Source organism: Crinia signifera, chromosome 3 (genome assembly GCF_055691185.1).
Source record: "Crinia signifera chromosome 3, ASM5569118v1, whole genome shotgun sequence".
Taxonomy (NCBI): domain Eukaryota; kingdom Metazoa; phylum Chordata; class Amphibia; order Anura; family Myobatrachidae; genus Crinia; species Crinia signifera.
The window spans coordinates 332,818,976-332,836,038 of NC_139219.1; the positions used below are offsets into that span (position 1 = coordinate 332,818,976).

At 55.3% G+C, this 17,063-nt stretch overlaps 1 protein-coding gene across 2 annotated transcripts in view; it reads left to right on the plus strand.

Moving 5' to 3' along the window:
- Nucleotides 1–17,063, plus strand: part of ASXL2 (ASXL transcriptional regulator 2) — an 88,039-nt gene that overhangs the window by 33,084 nt on the left and 37,892 nt on the right. The window lies entirely within an intron of this gene.

Genomic DNA, 17,063 nt, shown 5'->3' on the forward strand with positions numbered 1-17,063 from the left:
CCTGGTTGCTGTACTGTATGTGTGTGCACGCTCCCTGCAGCAGCTGTGTGACCGGACCTGTATGTTCCCGGATAGCCAGGGTGCGGTGCTACCTTGCCTGGCTCCTCTACTGTATGTGTGTGCATGCTCCCTGCAGCAGCTGTGTGACCGGACCTGCATGTTCCCAGATAGCCGAGGTGCGCTGCTACCTTGCCTGGTTGCTGTACTGTACGTGTGTGCGCACGCTCCCTGCAGCAGCTGTGTGACCGGACCTGTACGTTCCCGGATAGCCGGGGTGCGGTGCTACCTTGCCTGGTTGCTGTACTGTATGTGTGTGCACACTCCCTGCAGCAGCTGTGTGACCGGACCTGTGCGTTCCCGGATAGCCGGGGTGCGGTGCTACCTTGCCTGGTTGCTGTACTGTATGTGTGTGCACGCTCCCTGCAGCAGCTGTGTGACCGGACCTGTACGTTCCCGGATAGCCGGGGTGCGGTGCTACCTTGCCTGGTTACTGTATGTGTGTGTACATTCCCGGATAGCCGGGGTGCGGTGCTACCTTGCCTGGTTGCTGTACTGTATGTGTGTGCACGCTCCCTGCAGCAGCTGTGTGACCGGACCTGTATGTTCCTGGATAGCCGGGGTGCGGTGCTACCTTGCCTGGTTACTGTATGTGTGTGTACATTCCCGGATAGCCGGGGTGCATTGCTACCTTGCCTGGTTGCTGTACTGTATGTGTGTGCACGCTCCCTGCAGCAGCTGTGTGACCGGACCTGTATGTTCCCGGATAGCCAGGGTGCGGTGCTACCTTGCCTGGCTCCTCTACTGTATGTGTGTGCATGCTCCCTGCAGCAGCTGTGTGACCGGACCTGCATGTTCCCAGATAGCCGGGGTGCGCTGCTACCTTGCCTGGTTGCTGTACTGTACGTGTGTGCGCACGCTCCCTGCAGCAGCTGTGTGACCGGACCTGTACGTTCCCGGATAGCCGGGGTGCGGTGCTACCTTGCCTGGTTGCTGTACTGTATGTGTGTGCACACTCCCTGCAGCAGCTGTGTGACCGGACCTGTGCGTTCCCGGATAGCCGGGGTGCGGTGCTACCTTGCCTGGTTGCTGTACTGTATGTGTGTGCACGCTCCCTGCAGCAGCTGTGTGACCGGACCTGTACGTTCCCGGATAGCCGGGGTGCGGTGCTACCTTGCCTGTTGCTGTACTGTATGTGTGTGCACACTCCCTGCAGCAGCTGTGTGACCAGACCTGTATATACCCGGATAGCCAGGGTGCGGTGCTACCTTGCCTGGTTGCTGTACTGTATGTGTGTGCACGCTCCCTGCAGCAGCTGTGTGACCGGACCTGTATGTTCCCGAATAGCCAGGGTGCGGTGCTACCTTGCCTGGTTGCTGTACTGTATGTGTGTGCACGCTCCCTGCAGCAGCTGTGTGACCGGACCTGTACGTTCCAGGATAGCCGGGGTGCGGTGCTACCTTGCCTGGTTGCTGTACTGTATGTGTGTGCACGCTCCCTGCAGCAGCTGTGTGACCGGACCTGTACGTTCCCGGATAGCCAGGGTGCGGTGCTACCTTGCCTAGTTGCTGTACTGTATGTGTGCGCATGCTCCCTGTAGCAGCTGTGTGACCGGACCTGTACGTTCCCGGATAGCCGGGGTGCGGTGCTACCTTGCCTGGTTGCTGTACTGTATGTGTGTGCATGCTCCCTGCAGCAGCTGTGTGACCGGACCTGTATGTTCCCGGATAGCCAGGGTGCGGTGCTACCTTGCCTGGTTGCTGTACTGTATGTGTGTGCACGCTCCCTGTAGCAGCTGTGTGACCGGGCCTGTATGTTCCCGGATAGCTGGGTTGCGGTGCTACATTGCCTGGTTGATGTACTGTATGTGTGTGCACGCTCCCTGCAGCAGCTGTGTGACCGGACCTGTACGTTCCCGGATAGCCGAGGTGCGGTGCTACCTTGCCTGGTTGCTGTACTGTATGTGTGTGCACGCTCCCTGCAGCAGCTGTGTGACCGGACCTGTATGTTCCCGGATAGCCAGGGTGCGGTGCTACCTTGCCTGGTTGCTGTACTGTATGTGTGTGCATGCTCCCTGTAGCAGCTGTGTGACCGGAGCTGTACGTTCCCGGATAGCCAGGGTGCGGTGCTACCTTGCCTAGTTGCTGTACTGTATGTGTGTGCATGCTCCCTGTAGCAGCTGTGTGACCGGACCTGTACGTTCCCGGATAGCCGGGGTGCGGTGCTACCTTGCCTGTTGCTGTACTGTATGTGTGTGCACACTCCCTGCAGCAGCTGTGTGACCAGACCTGTATATACCCGGATAGCCGGGGTGCGGTGCTACCTTGCCTGGTTGCTGTACTGTATGTGTGTGCACGCTCCCTGCAGCAGCTGTGTGACTGGGCCTGTACGTTCCCGGATAGCCGAGGTGCGGTGCTACCTTGCCTGGTTGCTGTACTGTATGTGTGTGCACGCTCCCTGCAGCAGCTGTGTGACCGGACCTGTATGTTCCCGGATAGCCGGGGTGCGGTGCTACCTTGCCTGGTTGCTGTACTGTATGTGTGTGCATGCTCCCTGCAGCAGCTGTGTGACCGGGCCTGTACGTTCCCGGATAGCCGAGGTGCGGTGCTACCTTGCCTGGTTGCTGTACTGTATGTGTGTGCATGCTCCCTGCAGCAGCTGTGTGACCGGACCTGTATGTTCCCGGATAGCCGGGGTGCGGTGCTACCTTGCCTGGTTGCTGTACTGTATGTGTGTGCACGCTCCCTGCAGCAGCTGTGCGGTAAACATACGTGTCTGAAACAGGAAACAGATATGTAGAAACCACCATTTCCTTGTATGAGCAGAGAACATAACGTATAGATCCAGCAGCTGTGTGAGCATCTAGCGGGCGGCGCTGTGTGATTTGGGGTGACTATTACACTTTATGGTGGTGCCCGACCCCCGGGGGCTGCAGTGAGTAACATGAGGGGAGACCGGCACCTACCAGGTAAGAGATCAGATTTAGGCACAGCTGATCGGCCATCATCTGGTTCTGTCTTATCTCTGCTCCCCAGCCAGACCTGACACCTCCAGCTTTTGTCACAGCAGCTGGTGTAGTAATAGGCATTTACTAATGCAGCAGGGAGAGGGTGACATTACATTCTGTGCTGCATATTGTCAGGAGGGCAGGACCACTGCTGTCATGGTAACGTCATTATACTGTGACTGTACCTGACCCTGCAGCACAGAGTATATCAGGAGATGAGGGATGTGTCCGTGAGGACAGGGCTGCATGTGGCAGTGACATGATGTGAGGAGGGGAATGGAGGCAGCAGGAAGCCACAGACTGAGAGTTATATAGTGGAAGGAGCAGGATCCCCAGCAGCACAGAGTGTATCAGGAGATGAGTGATGTGTCAGTGAGGACAGGGCTGCATGTGACAGGGGAGTGACATGATGTGAGGAGGGGAATGGTGGCAGCAGGAAGCCACAGACTGAGAGTTATATAGTGGGAGGAGCAGGGTCCCCAGCAGCACAGAGTATATCAGGAGATGAGGGATGTGTCAGTGAGGACAGGGCTGCATGTGACAGGGGCAGTGACATGATGTGAGGAGGGGAATGGAGGCAGCAGGAAGCCACAGACTGAGAGTTATATAGTGGGAGGAGCAGGGTCCCCAGCAGCACAGAGTATATCAGGAGATAAGTGATGTGTCAGTGAGGACAGGGCTGCATGTGACAGGGGCAGTGACATGATGTGAGGAGAGGAATGGAGGCAGCAGGAAGCCGCAGACTGAGAGTTATATAGTGGGAGGAGCAGGGTCCCCAGCAGCACAGAGTATATCAGGAGATGAGGGATGTGTCAGTGAGGACAGGGCTGCATGTGACAGGGGCAGTGACATGATGTGAGGAGAGGAATGGAGGCAGCAGGAAGCCACAGACTGAGAGTTATATAGTGGGAGGAGCAGGGTCCCCAGCAGCACAGCGTATATCAGGAGATGAGTGATGTGTCAGTGAGGACAGGGCTGCATGTGACAGAGGCAGTGATATGATGTGAGGAGGGGAATGGAGGCAGCAGAAAGCCACAGACTGAGAGTTATATAGTGGGAGGAGCAGGGTCCCCAGCAGCACAGAGTATATCAGGAGATGAGTGATATGTCAGTGAGGACAGGGCTGCATGTGACAGGGGCAGTGACATGATGTGAGGAGGGGAATGGAGGCAGCAGGAAGCCGCAGACTGAGAGTTATATAGTGGGAGGAGCAGGGTCCCCAGCAGCACAGAGTATATCAGGAGATGAGGGATGTGTCAGTGAGGACAGGGCTGCATGTGACAGGGGCAGTGACATGATGTGAGGAGGGGAATGGAGGCAGCAGGAAGCCACAGACTGAGAGTTATATAGTGAGAGGAGCAGGGTCCCCAGCAGCACAGAGTATATCAGGAGATGAGTGATGTGTCAGGGAGGACAGGGCTGCATGTGACAGGGGCAGTGACATGATGTGAGGAGGGGAATGGGGGGCAGCAGGAAGCCGCAGACTGAGAGTTATATAGTGGGAGGAGCAGGGTCCCCAGCAGCACAGAGAATATCAGGAGATAAGTGAAGTGTCAGTGAGGACAGGGCTGCATGTGACAGGGGCAGTGACATGATGGGAGGAGGGGAATGGAGGCAGCAGGAAGCCACAGACTGAGATATATATTTGGAGGACCAGGGTCCCCAGCAGCACAGAGTATATCAGGAGAGTAGTGATGTGTCAGTGAGGACAGGGCTGCATGTGACAGGGGCAATGACATGATGTGAGGAGGGGAATGGGGTCAGCAGGAAGCCACAGACTGAGAGTTATATAGTGGGAGGAGCAGGGTTCCCAGCAGCACAGAGTATATCAGGAGATGAGTGATGTATCAGTGAGGACAGGGCTGCATGTGACAGGGGCAGTGACATGATGTGAGGAGGGGAATGGGGGCAGCAGGAAGCCACAGACTGAGAGTTATATAGTGGGAGGAGCAGGGTCCCCAGCAGCACAGAGTATATCAGGAGATGGGTGATGTGTCAGTGAGGACAGGGGTGCATGTGACAGAGGCAGTGACCTTATGTGAGGAGGGGAATGGGGGCAGCAGGAAGCCACAGACTGAGAGTTATATAGTGGGAGGAGCAGGGTCCCCAGCAGCACAGAGTATATCAGGAGAGGAGTGATGTGTCAGTGAGGACAGGACTGCATGTGACAGGGGCAGTGACATGATGTGAGGAGGGGAATGGGGGCAGCAGGAAGCCACAGACTGAGAGTTATATAGTGGGAGGAGCAGGGTCCCCAGCAGCACAGAGTATATCAGGAGATGGGTGATGTGTCAGTGAGGACAGGGGTGCATGTGACAGAGGCAGTGACCTTATGTGAGGAGGGGAATGGGGGCAGCAGGAAGCCACAGACTGAGAGTTATATAGTGGGAGGAGCAGGGTCCCCAGCAGCACAGAGTATATCAGGAGATGGGTGATGTGTCAGTGAGGACAGGGGTGCATGTGACAGAGGCAGTGACCTTATGTAAGGAGGGGAATGGGGGCAGCAGGAAGCCACAGACTGAGAGTTATATAGTGGGAGGAGCAGGGTCCCCAGCAGCACAGAGTATATCAGGGATTGAGTGATGTGTCAGTGAGGACAGGGCTGCATGTGACAGGGGCAGTGACATGATGGGAGGAGGGGAATGGAGGCAGCAGGAAGCCACAGACTGAGATATATATTTGGAGGAGCAGGGTCCCCAGCAGCACAGAGTATATCAGGAGATTAGTGATGTATCAGTGAGGACAGGGCAGCATGTGACAGGGGCAGTGACATGAGGTGAGGAGGGGAATGGAGACAGCAGGAAGTCACAGACTGAGAGTTATATAGTGGGAGGAGCAGGGTCCCCAGCAGCACAGAGTATATCAGGAGATGAGTGATGTATCAGTGAGGACAGGGCTGCATGTGACAGGGGCAGTGACATGATGTGAGGAGGGGAATGGGGGCAGCAGGAAGCCACAGACTGAGAGTTATATAGTGGGAGGAGCAGGGTCCCCAGCAGCACAGAGTATATCAGGAGATGGGTGATGTGTCAGTGAGGACAGGGGTGCATGTGACAGAGGCAGTGACCTTATGTGAGGAGGGGAATGGGGGCAGCAGGAAGCCACAGACTGAGAGTTATATAGTGGGAGGAGCAGGGTCCCCAGCAGCACAGAGTATATCAGGAGAGGAGTGATGTGTCAGTGAGGACAGGACTGCATGTGACAGGGGCAGTGACATGATGTGAGGAGGGGAATGGGGGCAGCAGGAAGCCACAGACTGAGAGTTATATAGTGGGAGGAGCAGGGTCCCCAGCAGCACAGAGTATATCAGGAGATGGGGTATGTGTCAGTGAGGACAGGGCTGCATGTGACAGGGGCAGTGACATGATGTGAGGAGGGGAATGGAGGCAGCAGGAAGCCACAGACTGAGAGTTATATAGTGGGAGGAGCAGGGTCCCCAGCAGCACAGAGTATATCAGGGATTGAGTGATGTGTCAGTGAGGACAGGGCTGCATGTGACAGGGGCAGTGACATGATGTGAGGAGGGGAATGGAGGCAGCAGGAAGCCACAGACTGAGAGTTATATAGTGGGAGGAGCAGGGTCCCCAGCAGCACAGAGTATATCAGGAGATGGGGTATGTGTCAGTGAGGACAGGGCTGCATGTGACAGGGGCAGTGACATGATGTGAAGAGGGGGAATGGAGGCAGCAGGAAGCCACAGACTTAGAGTTATATAGTGGGAGGAGCAGGGTCCCCAGCAGCACAGAGTATATCAGGAGATGGGGTATGTGTCAGTGAGGACAGGGCTGCATGTGACAGGGGCAGTGACATGATGTGAGGAGGGGAATGGAGGCAGCAGGAAGCCACAGACTGAGAGTTATATAGTGGGAGGAGCAGGGTCCCCAGCAGCACAGAGTATATCAGGGATTGAGTGATGTGTCAGTGAGGACAGGGCTGCATGTGACAGGGGCAGTGACATGATGTGAGGAGGGGAATGGAGGCAGCAGGAAGCCACAGACTGAGAGTTATATAGTGGGAGGAGCAGGGTCCCCAGCAGCACAGAGTATATCAGGAGATGGGTGATGTGTCAGTGAGGACAGGGCTGCATGTGACAGGAGCAGTGACATGATGTGAGGAGGAGAATGGGGGCAGCAGGAAGCCACAGACTGAGAGTTATATAGTGGGAGGAGCAGGGTCCCCAGCAGCACAGAGTATATCAGGGATTGAGTGATGTGTCAGTGAGGACAGGGCTGCATGTGACAGGGGCAGTGACATGATGTGAGGAGGGGAATGGGGGCAGCAGGAAGCCACAGACTGACAGTTATATAGTGGGAGGAGCAGGGTCCCAGCAGCACAGAGTATATCAGGAGATGAGTGATGTGTCAGTGAGGACAGGGCTGCATGTGACAGGGGCAGTGACATGATGTGAGGAGGGGAATGGAGGCAGCAGGAAGCCACAGACTGACAGTTATATAGTGGGAGGAGCAGGGTCCCCAGCAGCACAGAGTATATCAGGAGAGTAGTGATGTGTCAGTGAGGACAGGGCTGCATGTGACAGGAGCAGTGACATGATGTGAGGAGGGGAATGGAGGCAGCAGGAAGCCACAGACTGAGAGTTATATAGTGGGAGGAGCAGGGTCCCCAGCAGCACAGAGTATATCAGGAGATGAGTGATGTGTCAGTGAGGACAGGACTGTATGTGACAGGGGCAGTGACATGATGTGAGGAGGGGAATGGAGGCAGCAGGAAGCCACAGACTGAGAGTTATATAGTGGGAGGAGCAGGGTCCCCAGCAGCACAGAGTATATCAGGAGATGAGGGATGTGTCAGTGAGGACAAGGCTGAATGTGGCAGGGGCAGTGACATAATGTGAGGAGGGGAATGGAGGCAGCAGGAAGCCACAGACTGAGAGTTATATAGTGGAAGGAGCAGGGTCCCCAGCAGCACAGAGTATATCAGGAGATGAGTGATGTGTCAGTGAGGACAGGGCTGCATGTGACAGGGGCAGTGACATGATGTGAGGAGGGGAATGGGGGCAGCAGGAAGCCACAGACTGAGAGTTATATAGTGGGAGGAGCAGGGTCCCAGCAGCACAGAGTATATCAGGAGATGAGTGATGTGTCAGTGAGGACAGGGCTGCATGTGACAGGGGCAGTGACATGATGTGAGGAGGGGAATGGAGGCAGCAGGAAGCCACAGACTGAGAGTTATATAGTGGGAGGAGCAGGGTCCCCAGCAGAACAGAGTATATCAGGAGATGAGTGATGTGTCAGTGAGGACAGGGCTGCATGTGACAGGGGCAGTGACATGATGTGAGGAGGGGAATGGGGGGCAGCAGGAAGCCACAGACTGAGAGTTATATAGTGGGAGGAGCAGGGCCCCAGCAGCACAGAGTATATCAGGAGATGAGTGATGTGTCAGTGAGGACAGGGCTGCATGTGACAGGGGCAGTGACATGATGTGAGGAGGGGAATGGAGGCAGCAGGAAGCCACAGGCTGAGAGTTATATAGTGGGAGGAGCAGGGTCCCCAGCAGCACAGAGTATGTCAGGAGATGAGTGATGTGTCAGTGAGAACAGTGCTGCATGTGACAGGGACAGTGACATGATGTGAGGAGGGGAATGGAGGCAGCAGGAAGCCACAGACTGAGAGTTATATAGTGGGAGGAGCAGGGTCCCCAGCAGCACAGAGTATATCAGGAGATGGGTGATGTGTCAGTGAGGACAGGGCTGCATGTGACAGGAGCAGTGACATGATGTGAGGAGGGGAATGAGGGCAGCAGGAAGCCACAGACTGAGAGTTATATAGTGGGAGGAGCAGGGTCCCCAGCAGCACAGAGTATATCAGGGATTGAGTGATGTGTCAGTGAGGACAGGGCTGCATGTGACAGGGGCAGTGACATGATGTGAGGAGGGGAATGGGGGCAGCAGGAAGCCACAGACTGAGAGTTATATAGTGGGAGGAGCAGGGTCCCAGCAGCACAGAGTATATCAGGAGATGAGTGATGTGTCAGTGAGGACAGGGCTGCATGTGACAGGGGCAGTGACATGATGTGAGGAGGGGAATGGAGGCAGCAGGAAGCCACAGACTGAGAGTTATATAGTGGGAGGAGCAGGGTCCCCAGCAGCACAGAGTATATCAGGAGATGAGTGATGTGTCAGGGAGGACAGGGCTGCATGTGACAGGGACAGTGACATGATGTGAGGAGGAGAATGGAGGCAGCAGGAAGCCACAGACTGATAGTTATATAGTGGGAGGAGCAGGGTCCCAGCAGCACAGAGTATATCAGGAGATGAGGGATGTGTCAGTGAGGACAGGGCTGCATGTGACAGGGGCAGTGACATGATGTGAGGAGGGGAATGGGGGCAGCAGGAAGCCACAGACTGAGAGTTATATAGTGAGAGGAGCAGGGTCTCCAGCAGCACAGAGTATATCAGGAGATGTGTGATGTGTCAGTGAGGACAGGGCTGCATGTGACAGGGGCAGTGACGTGATGTGAGGAGGGGAATGGAGGCAGCAGGAAGCCGCAGACTGAGAGTTATATAGTGGGAGGAGCAGGGTCCCCAGCAGCACAGAGTATATCAGGAGATGAGGGATGTGTCAGTGAGGACAGGGCTGCATGTGACAGGGGCAGTGACATGATGTGAGGAGGGGAATGGGGTCAGCAGGAAGCCACAGACTGAGAGTTATATAGTGGGAGGAGCAGAGTCCCCAGCAGCACAGAGCATATCAGGAGATGAGGGATGTATCAGTGAGGACAGGGCTGCATGTGACAGGGGCAGTGACATGATGTGAGGAGGGGAATGGAGGCAGCAGGAAGCCACAGACTGAGAGTTATATAGTGGGAGGAGCAAGGTCCCCAGCAGCACAGAGTATATCAGGAGATGAGTGATGTGTCAGTGAGGACAGGGCTGCATGTGACAGGGCAGTGACAGGATGTGAGGAGGGGAATGGGGGCAGCAGGAAGCCACAGACTGAGAGTTATATAGTGGGAGGAGCAGGGTCCCCGGCAGCACAGAGTATATGAGGAGATGAGTGATGAGTCAGTAAGACAGGGCTGCATGTGACAGGGGTAGTGACATGATGTGAGGAGGGGAATGGAGGCAGCAGGAAGCCACAGACTGAGAGTTATATAGTGGGCGGAGCAGGGTCCCAAGCAGCACAGAGTATATCAGGAGATGAGTGATGTGTCAGTAAGACAGGGCTGCATGTGACAGGGGCAGTGACGTGATGTGAGGAGGGGAATGGAGGCAGCAGGAAGCCACAGACTGAGAGTTATATAGTGAGAGGAGCAGGGTCCCCAGCAGCACAGAGTATATCAGGAGATGAGTGATGTGTCAGTGAGGACAGGGCGGCATGTGACAGGGGCAGTGACATGATGTGAGGAGGGGAATGGGGGCAGCAGGAAGCCACAGACTGAGAGTTATATAGTGAGAGGAGCAGGGTCCCCAGCAGCACAGAGTATATCAGGAGATGAGTGATGTGTCATTGAGGACAGGGCTGCATGTGACAGGGGCAGTGACATGATGTGAGGAGGGGAATGGGGGCAGCAGGAAGCCACAGACTGAGAGTTATATAGTGGGAGGAGCAGGGTCCCCAGCAGCACAGAGTATATCAGGAGATGAGGGATGTGTCAGTGAGGACAGGGCTGCATGTGACAGGGGCAGTGACATGATGTGAGGAGGGGAATGGGGGCAGCAGGAAGCCACAGACTGAGAGTTATATAGTGGGAGGAGCAGGGTCCCCAGCAGCACAGCGTATATCAGGAGATGAGTGATGTGTCAGTGAGGACAGGGCTGCATGTGACAGGGGCGGTGACATGATGTGAGGAGGGGAATGGAGGCAGCAGGAAACCACAGACTGAGAGTTTTATATAGTGGGAGGAGCAGGGTCCCCAGCAGCACAGAGTATATCAGGAGATGAGGGATGTGTCAGTGAGGACAGGGCTGCATGTGACAGGGGCAGTGACATGATGTGAGTAGAGGAATGGGAGGAGCAGGAAGCCACAGACTGAGAGTTATATAGTGGGAGGAGCAGGGTCCCCAGCAGCACAGAGTATATCAGGAGATGAGTGATGTGTCAGTGAGGACAGGGCTGCATGTGACAGGGGCAGTGACATGATGTGAGGAGGGGAATGGGGGCAGCAGGAAGCCACAGACTGAGAGTTATATAGTGGGAGGAGCAGGGTCCCCAGCAGCACAGAGTATATCAGGAGATGAGTGATGTGTCAGTGAGGACAGGGCTGCATGTGACAGGGGCAGTGACATGATGTGAGGAGGGGAATGGAGGCAGCAGGAAGCCACAGACTGAGAGTTATATAGTGGGAGGAGCAGGGTCCCCAGCAGCACAGAGTATATCAGGAGAGTAGTGATGTGTCAGTGAGGACAGGGCTGCATGTGACAGGGGCAGTGACATGATGTGAGGAGGGGAATGGGGGCAGCAGGAAGCCACATACTGATAGTTATATAGTGGGAGGAGCAGGGTACCCAGCAGCACAGAGTATATCAGGAGATGAGCGATGTGTCAGTGAGGACAGAGCTGCATGTGACAGGGGCAGTGACATGATGTGAGGAGGGGAATGGAGGCAGCAGGAAGCCACAGACCGAGAGTTATATAGTGGGAGGAGCAGGGCCCCCCAGCAGCACAGAGTATATCAGGAGATGAGTGATATGTCAGTGAGGACAGGGCTGCATGTGACAGGGGCAGTGACATGATGTGAGGAGGGGAATGGAGGCAGCAGGAAGCCACAGACTGAGAGTTATATAGTGGGAGGAGCAGGGTCCCCAGCAGCACAGAGTATATCAGGAGATGTGTGATGTGTCAGTGAGGACAGGGCAGCATGTGACAGGGGCAGTGACATGATGTGAGGAGGGGAATGGGGGCAGCAGGAAGCCACAGACTGAGAGTTATATAGTGGGAGGAGCATTGTCCCTAGCAGCACAGAGTATATCAGGAGATAAGTGATGTGTCAGTGAGGACAGGGCTGTATGTGACAGGGGCAGTGACATGATGTGAGTAGAGGAATGGGGGGAGCAGGAAGCCATAGACTGAGAGTTATATAGTGGGAGGAGCAGGGTCCCCAGCTGCACAGAGTATATCAGGAGATGAGGGATGTGTCAGTGAGGACAGGGCTGCATGTGACAGGAGCAGTGACATGATGTGAGGAGGGGAATGGGGGCAGCAGGAAGCCACAGACTGAGAGTTATATAGTGGGAGGAGCAAGGTTCCCAGCAGCACAGAGTATATCAGGGGATGAGTGATGTGTCAGTGAGGACAGGGCTGCATGTGACAGGGGCAGTGACATGATGTGAGGAGGGGAATGAGGCAGCAGGAAGCCACAGACTGAGAGTTATATAGTGGGAGGAGCAGTGTCCCCAGCAGCACAGAGTATATCAGGAGATGAGTGATGTGTCAGTGAGGACAGGGCTGCATGTGACAGGGGCAGTGACATGATGTGAGGAGGGGAATGGAGGCAGCAGGAAGCCACAGACTGAGAGTTATATAGTGGGAGGAGCAGGGTCCCCCAGCAGCACAGAGTATATCAGGGGATGAGTGATGTGTCAGTGAGGACAGGGCTGCATGTGACAGGGGCAGTGACATGATGTGAGGAGGGGAATGGGGACAGCAGGAAGCCACAGACTGAGAGTTATATAGTGGGAGGAGCAGGGTCCCCAGCAGCACAGAGTATATCAGGAGATGAGTGATGTGTCAGTGAGGACAGGGCTGCATGTGACAGGGGCAGTGACATGATGTGAGGAGGGGAATGGGGGCAGCAGGAAGCCACAGACTGAGAGTTATATAGTGGGAGGAGCAGGGTCCCCAGCAGCACAGAGTATATCAGGAGATGAGGGATGTGTCAGTGAGGACAGGGCTGCATGTGACAGGGGCAGTGACATGATGTGAGGAGGGGAATGGAGGCAGCAGGAAGCCACAGACTGAGAGTTATATAGTGGGAGGAGCAGGATCCCCAGCAGCACGGAGTATATCAGGAGATGAGTGATGTGTCAGTGAGGACAGGGCTGCATGTGACAGAGGCAGTGATATGATGTGAGGAGGGGAATGGAGGCAGCAGGAAGCCACAGACTGAGAGTTATATAGTGGGAGGAGCAGGGTCCCCAGCAGCACAGAGTATATCAGGAGATGAGTGATGTGTCAGTGAGGACAAGGCTGCATGTGACAGGGGCAGTGACATGATGTGAGGAGGGGAATGGAGGCAGCAGGAAGCCACAGACTGAGAGTTATATAGTGGGAGGAGCAGGGTTCCCAGCAGCACAGAGTATATCAGGGGATGAGTGATGTGTCAGTGAGGACAGGGCTGCATGTGACAGGGGCAGTGACATGATGTGAGGAGGGGAATGGAGGCAGCAGGAAGCCACAGACTGAGAGTTATATAGTGGGAGGAGCAGGGTCCCCAGCAGCACGGAGTATATCAGGAGATGAGTGATGTGTCAGTGAGGACAGGGCTGCATGTGACAGAGGCAGTGATATGATGTGAGGAGGGGAATGGAGGCAGCAGGAAGCCACAGACTGAGAGTTATATAGTGGGAGGAGCAGGGTCCCCAGCAGCACAGAGTATATCAGGAGATGAGTGATGTGTCAGTGAGGACAGGGCTGCATGTGACAGGGGCAGTGACATGATGTGAGGAGGGGAATGGAGGCAGCAGGAAAACACAGACTGAGAGTTATATAGTGGGAGGAGCAGGATCCCCAGCAGCACAGAGTATATCAGGAGATGGGTGATGTGTCATTGAGGACAGGGCTGCATGTGACAGGGGCAGTGACATGATGTGAGGAGGGGAATGGAGGCAGCAGGAAGCCACAGACTGAGAGTTATATAGTGGGAGGAGCAGGGTCCCCAGCAGTACAGAGTGTATCAGGAGATGAGGGATGTGTCAGTGAGGACAGGGCTGCATGTGACAGGGGCAGTGACATGATGTGAGGAAGGGAATGGGGACAGCAGGAAGCCACAGACTGAGAGTTATATAGTGGGAGGAGCAGGGTCCCCAGCAGCACAGAGTATATCAGGAGATGAGGGATGTGTCAGTGAGGACAGGGCTGCATGTGACAGGGGCAGTGACATGATGTGAGGAGGGGAATGGAGGCAGCAGGAAGCCACAGACTGGGAGTTATATAGTGGGAGGAGCAGGGTCCCCAGCAGCACAGAGAATATCAGGAGATGAGTTATGTGTCAATGAGGACAGGGCTGCATGTGACAGGGGCAGTGACATGATGTGAGGAGGGGAATGGGGGCAGCAGGAAGCCACAGACTGAGAGTTATTTAGTGGGAGGAGCAGGGTCCCCAGCAGCACAGAGTATGTCAGGAGATGAGGGATGTGTCAGTGAGGACAGGGCTGGATGTGACAGGGGCAGTGACATGAGGTGAGGAGGGGAATGGGGGCAGCAGGAAGCCACAGACTGAGAGTTATATAGTGGGAGGAGCAGGGTCCCCAGCAGCACAGAGTATATCAGGAGATGAGTGATGTGTCAGTGAGGACAGGGCTGCATGTGACAGGGGCAGTGACATGATGTGAGGAGGGGAATGGAGGCAGCAGGAAGCCGCAGACTGACAGTTATATAGTGGGAGGAGCAGGGTCCCCAGCAGCACAGAGTATATCAGGGGATGAGTGATGTGTCAGTGAGGACAGGGCTGCATGTGACAGGGGCAGTGACATGAGGGGAATGGAGGCAGCAGGAAGCCACAGACTGAGAGTTATATAGTGGGAGGAGCAGGGTTCCCAGCAGCACAGAGTATATCAGGGGATGAGTGATGTGTCAGTGAGGACAGGGCTGCATGTGACAGGGGCAGTGACATGAGGGGAATGGAGGCAGCAGGAAGCCACAGCCTGAGAGTTATATAGTGGGAGGAGTAGGGTCCCCAGCAGCACAGAGTATATCAGGAGATGAGTGATGTGTCAGTGAGGACAGGGCTGCATGTGACAGGGGCAGTGACATGATGTGAGGAGGGGAATGGAGGCAGCAGGAAGCCACAGACTGGGAGTTATACAGTGGGAGGAGCAGGGTCCCCAGCAGCACAGAGTATATCAGGAGATGAGGGATGTGTCAGTGAGGACAGGGCTGCATGTGACAGGGGCAGTGACATGATGTGAGGAGGGGAATGGGGGCAGCAGGAAGCCACAGACTGAGAGTTATATAGTGGGAGGAGCAGGATCCCCAGCAGCACAGAGTATATCGGGAGAGGAGTGATGTGTCAGTGAGGACAGGGCTGCATGTGACAGGCGCAGTGACATGATGTAAGGAGGGGAATGGGGGCAGCAGGAAGCTACAGACTGAGAGTTATATAGTGGGAGGAGCAGGGTCTCCAGCAGCACAGAGTATATCAGGGGGTGAGTGATGTGTCAGTGAGGACAGGGCTGCATGTGACAGTGGCAGTGACATGATGTGAGGAGGGGAATGGAGGCAGCAGGAAGCCACAGACTGAGAGTTATATAGTGGGAGGAGCAGGATCCCCAGCAGCACAGAGTATATCAGGAGAGGAGTGATGTGTCAGTGAGGACAGGGCTGCATGTGACAGGCGCAGTGACATGATGAAAGGAGGGGAATGGGGGCAGCAGGAAGCTACAGACTGAGAGTTATATAGTGGGAGGAGCAGGGTCTCCAGCAGCACAGAGTATATCAGGAGATGAGGGATGTGTCAGTGAGGACAGGGCTGCATGTGACAGTGGCAGTGACATGATGTGAGGAGGGGAATGGAGGCAGCAGGAAGCCACAGACTGAGAGTTATATAGTGGGAGGAGCAGGATCCCCAGCAGCACAGAGTATATCAGGAGAGGAGTGATGTGTCAGTGAGGACAGGGCTGCATGTGACAGGCGCAGTGACATGATGTAAGGAGGAGAATGGGGCAGCAGGAAGCTACAGACTGAGAGTTATATAGTGGGAGGAGCAGGGTCTCCAGCAGCACAGAGTATATCAGGAGATGAGGGATGTGTCAGTGAGGACAGGGCTGCATGTGACAGTGGCAGTGACATGATGTGAGGAGGGGAATGGAGGCAGCAGGAAGCCACAGACTGAGAGTTATATAGTGGGAGGAGCAGGATCCCCAGCAGCACAGAGTATATCAGGAGAGGAGTGATGTGTCAGTGAGGACAGGGCTGCATGTGACAGGCGCAGTGACATGATGTAAGGAGGGGAATGGGGGCAGCAGGAAGCTACAGACTGAGAGTTATATAGTGGGAGGAGCAGGGTCTCCAGCAGCACAGAGTATATCAGGAGATGAGGGATGTGTCAGTGAGGACAGGGCTGCATGTGACAGTGGCAGTGACATGATGTGAGGAGGGGAATGGAGGCAGCAGGAAGCCACAGACTGAGAGTTATATAGTGGGAGGAGCAGGGACCCCAGCAGCACAGAGTATATCAGGAGATGGGTGATATGTCAGTGAGGACAGGGCTGCATGTGACAGGGGCAGTGACATGATGTGAGGAGGGGAATGGAGGCAGCAGGGAGCCACAGACTGAGAGTTATATAGTGGGAGGAGCAGGGGCCCCAGCAGCACAGAGTATATCAGGAGATGAGGGATGTGTCAGTGAGGACAGGGCTGCATGTGACAGTGGCAGTGACATGATGTGAGGAGGGGAATGGAGGCAGCAGGAAGACACAGACTGAGAGTTATATAGTGGGAGGAGCAGGGTCCCCAGCAGCACAGAGTATATCAGGAGATGAGTGATGTGTCAGTGAGGACAGGGCTGCATGTGACAGGGGCAGTGACATGATGTGAGGAGGGGAATGGGGGCAGCAGGAAGACACAGACTGAGAGTTACATAGTGTTAGGAGCAGGGTCCCCAGCAGCACAGAGTATATCAGAAGATGAGGGATGTGTCAGTGAAGACAGGGCTTCATGTGACAGGGGCAGTGACATGATGTGAGGAGGGGAATGGGGGCAGCAGGAAGCCACAGACTGAGAGTTATAGAGTGGGAGGAGCAGGGTCCCCAGCAGCACAGAGTATATCAGGAGATGAGTGATGTGTCAGTGAGGACAGGGCTGCATGTGACAGGGGCAGTGACATGATGTGAGGAGGGGAATGGAGGCAGCAGGAAGCCACAGACTGAGTTATATAGTGGGAG